This window comes from Hakea prostrata, chromosome 4, assembly GCF_041222555.1.
Source record: "Hakea prostrata isolate BN-2017 chromosome 4, UWA_Hpros_2, whole genome shotgun sequence".
Classification (NCBI taxonomy): Eukaryota; Viridiplantae; Streptophyta; class Magnoliopsida; order Proteales; family Proteaceae; genus Hakea; species Hakea prostrata.
In genome coordinates, this window is record NC_142603.1 from 28,642,854 (window position 1) to 28,655,289 (window position 12,436).

The following is a 12,436-nucleotide window of genomic DNA, read 5'->3' on the forward strand; positions in this document are numbered from 1 at the left end:
CCCATGGACATTGACGATGATGCCCCTCACTTGAGAGCGTTGTCAGTGTTAGTTTTGAATCTGCGCACCGAAGAGGGGTGAATTAGTTGGTAGACCTAATGAACACCTATGCACAATCCAAAAGTATTTCCCGAAACTAGACTTCTTGATGGACTTGTAGGAGAAACCCCCACCCAATTTGACCCCATATAGCCCTCCAAATCCCTGTCCGAAGTTGCTGAACTATGTCTGGCAAATCCTGCTTGCGCATCGAAGAAGGTGAGCTTATTTGGTAGACCTAATGAATTCCAATGCTTGATCCAAAGGTATTTCTGGAAACTAGACTTCTTTATTGACTTGTAGGAGAAAACCTCACTCAATTTGACCTTGTATAGCCTTCCGAATCCCTATTCGAAGTTGCTGAACTATTCCTGAGAATTCTGTTGAAACTGCTGTTGGTCGATACTATTGGTCGATACTATCAACCAAAGGTATCGACCAAAACAAGCCCAGAATCGTGAAAAATATGCTTTTTGGATATTCCTTTGTCCTTTTAAGTGAAACCTCGAACCTAAATCATTATTTCACTCATTTCAACATCTGAGAACGTGGGAAAGCTCCTCTAAGCCTCCTCCTTGGCTTGGGTGATGATCTTCTACAAGAATCATTGTCTCTCTTCTCTAATCTCTTCTCCAAGGTATGTAATCTCTCACTCTCTCTCTAATCTACTCCTACCCCATCTTGTTCTTACTACTGAGTTCGTGAAGAAGGTGCTGCAACCTTGCAACCACCTCTTCTACAAGCTCTCTTGGGTTGATTAAACCTCTCTTCATTCCTTCCATGCTATGTTTCTTATACTTGATATTCTTGCTTTCTTATTTTGATTTCCTCTTCATGGAAACATGAGTTCATATTCTTAATCTGATTTTCTTTAGCAAATAGGTCTGATTATATGTTAGTAATTGTCTATATTCTGCTGCTCATCATTCTATTGATTAAATTCCTAAGTTCTCTTGCAATTTCAGTTGATTCCATTGAAGAACATGATTCTTGCAAGTTTAAACCTAGGACCTCTATTTGGGGGTTTTCAATTTGACCATTGGATCATGTTAATTCTTGCTACATAGCCTCTTGCTACTGTTCCTAGCATCCCCTCCAAGTTTCGTATCGATCCGAGACTCGAAAGACCAATTTTGAGCCAAAACCCAAAAATCCCATTTTGCTGTCCAAGACTCTGTTGGTCGATACTATTGGTCGATACCATCAACCCAATGTATCAACCAACAAGGTTGCTGTCAGAAACTTTTGCCCAGTTTTGATCCATTCGATCTCCGGTTGTTTTGATTTCTTCTCTAATCCTTCATGTATGTTTGTTTAGGGCTTTAAGACTATAATTGGACCATTCTCTTGTGACTTCGGATCATCTTCTTCACAATTTGAGGTAAGGACGGTTATTGCCATATAACATAGACTGTATGACTTTTACACTGTTGTTGGTAACTTAGTAGACTTAACTTATTAGTTGATTTTAGACATCATATGACTACTGTAGTTACCTTATGACAGTAGCACCATGCTTAATTACTTGGTTTATCATGTTTACTTATTCTTGTCATTTATTTATACATTGTATTATGAGATGTTATGACATGTTTTCAATGTGATAATGTATTGTTGATATGTAATGGATGGAAATAAGCATGTGATTGTTTAGGTATGATTTGGGATTGGGGAGTGCCCTACTGGTACTTCTGTCCTTGGACATTGGAGGGAATAGTATGGGATGTTCTCCGAAGATGCCCATCGACACTTTCCTGGATCATTGGATGACATACATAGGACTTGTCTAGATGTATGGCTAGGATGTCCCTATCATATCAGACCCAATTCGGAAGGGCATTGAGACCGAACGACCCGTGGTAGTAGTGTGGATTTGTGGGCGCTCAAGACCGGTAACCACTCCGTGAGAGGACATAAATTGCATTGCGGATACCTGGAAGGGGCCATTTATTGGTAGGGTTGCAAATGACTAGACTTGGGCTCACGGGCGCTCAAGACCGGTGAAATGACCCGTGAGGGGACGTGAGAGCTTCCCGTTTACCATTTGTGGATGACCAATAGGGTTGATGAGTCCGGTGAGTAATATCCGTGACTCTAGTGTGAAGGATACCGGAAAGGATCTCGAGAGGGGAGGAATGGACGTATGTGGAACTGACATGATATGATTAAGTAGATGACATGCATTGGGCCAGGTTATACCTTGACATGCGCCAATACTTAGACCAAATGGTGATGTGAGAGAGTGGTGACCGAAACCCCCAACCATGGATTTGTCCGAGAGGGATGCAGGACCCAACTTCCCCCCCGGTGATGAGTGACTGAGACTACCTAAAGAAGTATGGTGCTATGACTTAAAGCATGTCTACCATAGAGACCAGCATACTTAGAGTTAGAATCATATTTGCATCTTATGTCTCATATCATCTGCATCAGTTCATGATTGATATCATATGGCTTATGTATTATGGAATAACTTTCCTTGCTGAGTTCTTTTGAACTCACTCCTTTTTGCAACATATTTTGTTAGACTTTTCTGCAGGTACTCCTACTGTTGACTGTGACGGTCAACACTTTGAGGACTAAGTTGGTGACTTATACCACTTTGGCTACGGTGACTACATCGGTGAAGGCTATCAGTTCAAGACTCATATTTGTCAGGAGTAGATCCGGCCTGGCTTAGTTTCTTATGATTATGTTATTGAGGAGACATTGTATAAGTTAGAAGAAACTGTAACTTAGTTGCTTATCTTTTTATTTTCCATCTTTGGAGATTTGGTTGTAACCTTTACCTTATTTCGATCTACCTTCCGCACAGTTGTCTTTTGATTTGGTACTTGTTATTCCGCACTCTGATGTTCGTTGTGATCCTTCTGTGATCATTTCTTAACTTTTATTATTAGATTACTTGAATACTATAAATTGTTCTTGTTTTTGATTATATTATTGTGATAAGTGGATATGATCGTTCCTAAACTGGATCTGTTGGGCTGTGGATCACTCCCGAGTAACCCAGATAGGGTACCCCCTGGGTGGATTTAGGGCGGGATGTGACATTGAGTTAGTACGCTTCATCGGCTTGCACTTCATCGTACTGTCCGTCATAGAAATCAGTACCTGTGGAATAGTCTAACAAGAGATTGTACAAAAAGAAATGAGTTTCGAAGAAACTCAGTAAGGTAGTTAATCCATAACAACATAAATAACATGTGGCAGAACATAGCAAGATGCAATGCAATATGAAACAGATAATGTATGTATGCATCTAAACTCTATGTATGCTGGTCTCTATTGGCAGACATGCTTTAAGTCATAACACCGTACTTCTTTAGGTAGGTCACGCGTACGGCTCCTGTTGGTAGTGGGTCCGGCATCCCTCTCGAACAATCCATGGCTGGGGGTTAAGTCACCGCTCTCTCACATCACCATTTGGTCTAAGTACTGGCGCATGTCAGGGTAAAGCCTAGCCCAATGCAAGTCATCTACTCAGTTACATCAACTCAGGTCCAGATACTTCCATTCCTCCCCTCTCGGGATCCTTTCCGGTATCCTTTCCACTAGAGTCCTAATAGTCCCGGACTACGGACTCATCAACCCTATTGGTTATCCACATATGGTAAACGGGAAGCTCTCATGTCCTCTCACGGGTTGGTTACCTGTCTTAAGCGCCCATGAGCCCAAGTCTAGCCATATGCAACCCTCCAATACATGGCCCCCACAATGTGATTCCCGTCCTCTCACGGGTTGGTTACCGGTCTTGAGCGCCCGTGAATCCCCATTGCTGCCACGGGTTGTTCGGTCTCAATAACCTTCCGAATCGGGTCTGATATAACGGGGACATCCTAGCCAAACACTGCTAGACAGTCCTAGGTATGACAACCAATGATTCGAGAAAGCGTCGATGGGCATCTTCGGAGAACATCCCATACTATTCCCTCCGATGTCCAAGGACCGAAGCATCAAAAGGACACTTCCCAATCCCAAACCATACCTAGTCAAACACATTCTCAGATCAGTCATGACATACACAACCAACAATTCATCATATAAAAGAGAATGTAAAAGCATAATCCGATCAAGCAGTAATAATCATTTCATATAAGCTTGAATAATGAAAAAGAATACATAAACAAGTGCTACTTTACTTACAGTAGTATATTAGAAGTATAAAGTACAAGAACAGTAAACAAACTCATAGTTTCATAAAGTAGAAACCAGAGAGTATGCGATCTATGTTATTATGAAATAACTGTCCTTACCTTGATTATCGCTGAAGATAATCCAAAGATCAAAGAGAGAGACACCAAACTTGGTTGATGGGCCTAAAGCCTAGTTGGACATAGTTTGAAGACATCCCTCCATGCTAGGTAAGTGATTAGATGTGTTGTGAGAAGCCCATCCAAATTTTTGAAGTTTAGAGCTTGAAATCCCTATTTTTGGGCAAGCTACCCAGGCAGGGGTAGTTTGGTAAAACTCTATTTTTTTAGGGTTTTGAAGCTCTATTTATTGGAATTTTGTGGTGATCAGCCCCATTATGTTTCTAAGCCTCTAGAGAATGTGGGAAGGACCTTAGAACCTCCTCTTTGACAACCAATCAACCAATAGGGGCAATTTGGTCAGTTTGGTGAAATCCTTGTAATTTTTGGACTCTTTATGCTACTTAAGGGGGGGGGGGGGGGGGTGTGAAATCCAGCCCAAACCCAGCCAGGGCACCCTATTTGTTTTGGGATAAAGAAAGACTTGTTTGATGCTAGACCTTGATGTTGGACCTTAATATCAATGTTACTATCTTAGAAAGCCTTAGGAAGTCATGTCCGACCTTTCCTTAGGGCCCATCCAATGTCCCAAAGTGAAGGAAGAAGTCCTTGTAGGTGCTCTTTATGGAAGACATGGTGTTTAACCCGAAACCCATGGACATTGACGATGATGCCCCTTACTTGAGTACATTGTCAGTGTTTAATGAGAATATGTGCATCGAAGAGGGGTGAAGTATTTGAAGTACCAAATGGACTCCCATGCACAATCTGAAGGTATTTCCCGAAACTATACTTCTTGAGTGACTTGTAGGAGAAAACCCAACTCAATATGACCCCGTATAGCCCTCCAAGTCCCTGTCCGAAGTTGCTGAACTAATGTTGTTTTTCTGTCAAAATTCTCTTTGGTCGATCCCTCTTGGTCAATCCCATCGACCAAAGAGCATCGACCAAACCTTGCTGAATCCGAAATTAATGATCCTGTGGAATATTCCACACTCCTTTTAACCTAACATCGTGTTTTGAGCCCTTTTCCAATCATTACAACACCTGAGAACGAGAGTGGAGCTTCCCAAGGCACTCTCTTGGGGTTGTGTGAAGGATTCTTGCCCCCAATCATTGCAATCATTGCCTCTTGCCTCCATTATCAACTCCAAAAGTTTGTTTATCTCTATTGCTCTCTATCCTACTTTCTCCTATGCTTCTTTTTACTGTTGGGACCATGGCCAAGGTGCTGCAACCTTGCAACCACCTTGCCATGAGTGTCTCCTTCCATTTTCATTGATGTATCCCTCATTCTTGCAATGTCTTACTTGCATCTTAAACATTACCTATGCATTGCCATGATTCATTGGCTAGCCTAATTTATAGCTTATTTATGATTTCAATCATGCTCCTAACCTATTCCCCAACTAATTCCCTAGTTCCCCTTCAATTTCATTGAGTTATCATTAATGCTATGATTCTCAACTCTTGAACTTAGTATGTCAATTTAGGGTTTCCTAATTAGACCATTGGATTAGGTTAATTACTTGCTAATTAGTGCCATTATACTGTTGTTGATCAATTCCCCAAGTTTCGGATTGATCCGAGCCCCGAAAGACCAATTTCGGACCAAATGACCAAAATCCAACTTGTTGTCCGAAACCACTTTTGGTCGATCCTTCTTGGTCGATCCCATCGACCAAAGGGCATTGACCAAACATGCTGCTGAACTGTGTCTTTCGCCATTTTGACCCGTTCGACCTCCAATTTTCCCGATTTATTTTCTAATCTTTCATTTATGTTTGTCTAGGGTCTTAATACCATCTTTGGATCCTTCTTTTGAGATTATTGGATTATCATCATTGAGACTTAAGGTAAGGATGGTTATCGCCATAAATACATAGGCTATGTGCTTATGCCTTGATATTCATAACCTAGCGAACATAGTTCCTTTATTTCTTTTGGATATCATAGGACTGCTGCACATGCTTTAGAACAGTAGCATTGTGTTTATATATGTTCTTGTTATAGTGATTAGTCATTCTTGTTACTTATATATATGATGAATCATTTCGATGTTATGACTTCACTTCTATTATGATGATGTATGGATTATTTATGATATGATGGACTTGAGCATGTGAGTGCTTAGGTATAATTTAGAATTGGGAAGTGTCCTATTGACGCTTCTGTCCTTGGGCATCGGAGGGAATAGTATGGGATGTTCTCCGAAGGTGCCCATCGACACTTTTCCGGATTATTGGATGAGATATATTGGGCTTGTCTAGTGGGTTTGGCTAGGATGTCCCTGTCGTATCAGACCCGAATCAGAAGGGCATTGAGACCGAATGACCCGTGGTAGGGTATGGTTTGATGGGCGCTCAAGACTGGTAACCAACCCGTGAGAGGACATAAACCATACTACGGATACCCCAAAGGGGCCATTTATTGGTAGGGTTGCAAATGGATAGACTTGGGCTCACGGGCACTCAAAGATCGGTGGGTCATATCCGTGAGAGGACGTGAGAGCTTCCCGTCTACTATTTAGAGATGACCAATATGATTGGTGAGTCTGGTGGGTAATATCCGTGACTTTAGTGTGAAGGATACCGAAAAGGATCCCGGGATGGTAGGAATGGACGTATTTGGATCTGACATGATATGATTAAGTAGATGACTTGCATTGGGCTAGGCTTTACCTTGACATGCGCCAATACTTAGACCAAATGGTGATGTGAGAGAGCGGTGACCGAAACCCCAGCCATGGATTGTCCGAGAGGGATGCAGGACCCAATTCCCCCCGGTGTTGAGTGACTGAGACTTACCTAAAGAAGTATGGTGCTATGACTTAAAGCATGTCTACCTTAGAGACTAGCATTCATAGAGTTAGAATCATACTTGCATCATGTGTTTCATATCATATTGCATCGTGTTATGGTTTGTATCATATGGCTTATGTTTTATGGAATAACTGCCTTGCTGAGTTCTTTTGAACTCATTCCTTTTTGCAACATCTTTTGTTGGACTCTATTGCAGGTACTACTATTGTTGACTATGACAATCAACACTCTGAAGACCAAGTTGATGACTCGTACCACACTGGTTACGGTGAACAAGTTGATAAAGATTAGTAGTCCGAGATTGGGACTCATCTGGAGCAACTTGGCTTTACACTTATGTGTTAGGGATGGGATATCGTCTCATTCCCTTTTTAACCTTTTATTTGATTCGTTGAGACCGTAGTTTAGTTGTTCCCTTGTCACTTTGGGAACCGGTTGTAACCCTTATTTTTTTAGTCGATCTATCTTCCGCTATTATTATAGGATGGGTTTCCCCCTCCTTTTCACACTTTGACTATTTATCCTATTTGTATCAATTCCACACTTTGATGTTTTTTGTGATCCTTCTGAGGTCCTTCCTTGACTTTTATTATTAAATTACTTGAAAATTTTGATTTGTTCTTGCTTTTGATTAAATTTTTGTGTTGAGTGGATATAATCATTCCTAAACTTGATCTTTTGGGCTGTGGATCACTCCACCGGGTAATCCAAATAGGGTACCCCCTGGGTTGGATGTGACAAGGGGGGACTCCATGTTTTTCACTCACAATCAGTTCTAAGCCTCTGGAGAACGTGGGAAGAACCCTAGAACCTCTCCTCCAAAGCCAAGGATGATCCTCAAGCATCCGTTCGAGTTTCTTCATCGGTTCTTCTTCTAAAAGGTTAGTAATCAATTTGTTTCTTCTTTGTTTTATTCTTTCTTCTATACTTTTGATTTTTTGATTATGAGAAAGGTATTACACTACTGTAAAGGCCTCTTCTTTGATTCTCTTAGCCATAGAGTGAATCCCCCAATCACTCTATGTTTTTGAAACCATATGGTGATGTTTTATGTCTATGATCTTACTTGAGATCTTGATGACTCTTTCCATGATTTTCCTACCTATCTTTTTGATTGTGAAGGTCTCATACCATTACCATGACCTTCCCTTGTGTCCTCATGGTTGAGGGGTTGATCCCTAATGTTCCTTGGACCATTGGAAACCAAAAAGAGGGTGATTTTGTGAGAGTCAATTTTGGGTAACCCTTATGAGAGGTATCCAAATTGGGGAATCCAAATCCACTTTTAATTCATTAGATCCTCCCCAAAACCTTTCTTGATTATGTATTTCTACTCTTGTATTCCTTAGAGTGAATCCCCCAATTCACTCTATGATCTTGAAGCCATATGGCAATGATTTTTGAATTTGACTTTACCAAAGATCCTGATCACTCCCCCATTATTTTGATCTTGGTGATTATGGGAAAGGTCTCACACCAATGTTACAACCTTTCCTTGTATCCCCATAATTATTGGGAGGCTCTTGTTTCCCCTTTTTACCTTGAGAATCTGCTATTGTTTGATTTTGGGAGGAAACCCTTTGGTAACCCTCATGAGAGGTAACCAAATTAGGAAACCCTAATCTTTTAGTTTTTTTGGTAAACCTAATCTTTTATTAATTGTTAGACCCTACCCAATACCTTTCTTGATTTTGAAATGCTATTCTTTCTTAAAGTGAATTCCCCAATTCACTTTATGTTCTTGAAACCATATGGTGATGTTCTTGTTTATTGATTTTACCTGAATTCTTAGCTATTCTTTCTTTCTTAGAGTGAATTCCCCAATTCACTCTATGTTCTTGAAGTTCTTGAAACCATATGATGATATTCTTGTTTCTTGATGTTCTTGTTTCTTGATATTCTTGTTTCTTGATTTTACCTGAGTTCTTGACTACTCCCTTGTTATTGTTTTTCCTACCAAAGTTGGTGATTGTGGGAAAGGTCTCACATCAGTGCTACACCTTTCCTTGGATCCCCATGATTGGTTGGGTGAATCTATCACATCCCCCCAATCCGGTACCCTAACTTGTATACCCGGGTGTGTGATCCACAGCCCCAAAGATCAAGTATCGAGGAAATGATCCTCCCACATATGTAATAACATAATCCTAAACAGATAAAATCAAGTGTAATATTATAAACAAAAGATCAAATCAGGAAATGAATATCAATATAATCAGAGTGCGGAAAATGATACCAGATGTAAGCACATCAAAAAGAAGTAGAGTGAGGCGGAAACTCACTCCACAGTTACAGGGGAATGTAGCACGTAAGTCTAAAAATAAATACAACTGAGTCTAAAGAAAGTAAGGAAAGAAAATCAAACTGAACTACAAGTTTTCTATCCTATAGATAACATCTTCAAAATAGTGGACTTCATCAATCCAACATAGATGTTCCAACTCTACGTTGTGTCTAATCGTAGTACACAACTTGATCGCTCGCGGGATCATCAGGGTTATCTTCATGGTTACCAGCACCTTGCGTGTAGTTCGTTTCATCGGCTTGCGCTTCATCGTATTGTCCTTCATAATAGTCAATATCTGTAGAATAATCTAACAAAAGATTGCACAAAAAGGAGTGAGTTCGAATCAACTCAGCAAGGCAAGTTAACTCATAACAACATAAATAACATGTGGCAAAACATAACAAGATGCAATGCAATATGAAACAAATAATGTATGTATGCATCTAAACTCCATGTATGCTGGTCTCTATTGCCAGACATGCTTTAAGTCATAGCACCATACTTCTCTGGGTAAGTCTCAGTCACTCGGCTCCGGTTGGTAGTGGGTCCGTCACCCCTCAGGACATTCCATGGTTGGGGGTTAAGTCACCGCTCTCTCACATCACCATTGGTCTAAGTACTGGCGCATGTCAGGGTTAAGCCTAGCCCAATGCAAGTCATCTACTTAGTCATATCAACTCAGCTCCAGATACGTCCATTCCTCCTCTCTCGGGATCCTTTCCGGTATCCTTCACACTAGAGTTAGCGTATTCCCTCTCGGACTACGGACTCATCAACCCTATAGGTCATCCACATATAGTAAACGGGAAGCTCTCATGTCCTCTCACGGGTTGGTTACCGGTCTTGAGCGCCCATGAGCCCAAGTCTATCCATATGCAACCCTACCCATAAATGGCCCCCACAATGTGATTCCTGTCCTCTCACAGGTTTGTTACCGGTCTTGAGCACCCATGAATCGCATTGCTACCACGGGTCGTTCGGTCTCAATACCCCTCCGATTAGGGTCTGATATAATGGGGACATCCTAGCCAAACACTGCTAGACAGCCCTAGGTATGACAACCAATGATTCAAGAAGGTGTCAATGGGCAACCCCGGAAACATCCCATACTATTTCCGTTATTGTCCAAGGATAAAAGTGTCAAAAGGACACCTCTCAATCCCAAACCATACTTAATCAAACACATTCTCAGATCAGTCATGACATACACAATCAACAACTCATCATACAAAAGAGAATATAAAAGTATAATCTAAATTTCATATAAACTTGAATAATGAAAAAGAATACATAAGTGAAGTGCTATTGTACTTACAATAGTACATCAGAAGTATAAATACAAGAACAGTAAATAAACTCAGAGTTTCTTAAAGTAGAAACCAAAGAGTATGTGATCTATGTTATTATGAAATAACTGTCCTTACCTTGATTATCGTCGAAGATAATCCAAAGATCAAAGAGAGAGGCTCCAAACTTAGCAATTAAACTCCTAACAATCATAGATACAACATTAGGAAAGATGCCTTAAAGATCATAGAGCAAACAAATCAAACTGAGCGAAAAACTAAGCTACTGACTTCATTGGTTGATTGATTGGTCTACTCGACCAATCAGTTGACCAACAGGGTCAGTACGAAGCAAATATGGGAATTCTGATCCGAAACTCAATCTATAGGGTTCGGAACTTCATGAAACTTGGAGGAAAACTATATGATAGTATTCTAACATTAAGTGTCACATCCACCCAACCGGTACCCTGTCTAGCATACCCGAGTGTGTGACCCACAGTCCACAAGATCCAGTGTTTAGTAAATCAACCTCCCACATTCACAATAATATAATCAAGAACAAGACTAAATCAAAGTTAACAATATTATTCAAATGAATCAAAGTAAAGTAACGAGATAATCATCAGAGTGCGGAAAATGATACCAATAGATATATAAAGTCAAATGTAGAGTGAGGCGGAATCTCACTCCACGAGTAAAGCGGAATGTAGATCGAAAGTCAAAGGGGATTACAACTGGTTCCAAGGACAAGAAAGAAAGATATAATCTAACTAAGCTAAGGTCTATTCTAATTTATAAAGAACATCTTCATAAACATAGTCTTCATCAATCACGCTCAGACGCTCCCACTCCACAGTAGGGCTAATCTTGGTAACAAGTAAGACCACTCGAGGAATCCTCAATGTAATCTTCATAGTTGCCAACACCTTGCGTGTGGTATGCTTCTTCATCTTGCGCTTTGTAGTCATTAAGGTCTGCAGAATAATCTAACAAAAGATGTTGTACAAAAGGAGTGAGTTTCAAAAGAAACTCAGCAAGGCAAGTTATTCCATAATAGCATAAATAACATGATAACATAAGCAAAGCAATAATGTGATATGATATGAGACAGACAATGCATGTATGAATCTAACTCTATGTATGCTGGTCTCTATAGGCAGACATGCTTTAAGTCATAGCACCATACTTCATTGGGTAGGTCTCAATCACTCCCCCTCAGCCATCTTGGCATCTTGGGTCTGCCGGTGGTAGTTGGGTCTTGCATCCCTCTTGGACATTTCTTGGTTAGGGGTTTAGGTCACCTCTCTCCCACATCACCATTGGTCAAAGTATTGGCGCATGTCAGGGTAAAGCCTAGCCCAATGCAAGTCTTCTACTTAGTCATATCAATTCAGGTCCAGATACGTCCATTCCTCGCCCCGGGCTATCCTTTCCGGTATCCTTTCCACTAGAGTCAGCATAGTCCCAAACTACGGACTCATCAACCCTATAGGTCATCCACATATAATAAACGGGAAGCTCTCATGTCTTCTCACGGGTTGGTTACCGGTCTTGAATGCCCATGAGCCTGAGTCTATCCATATGCAACTCTACCCATACATGGCCCCCACAATGTGATTCATGTCCCCTCACAGGTTGGTTACCGGTCTTGAACGCCCATAAATCCCCATTGCTACCACGGGTCGTTCGGTCTCAATACCCTTCTGAATCGGGTCTGATATAACAGGGAATATCCTGGCCAAACAT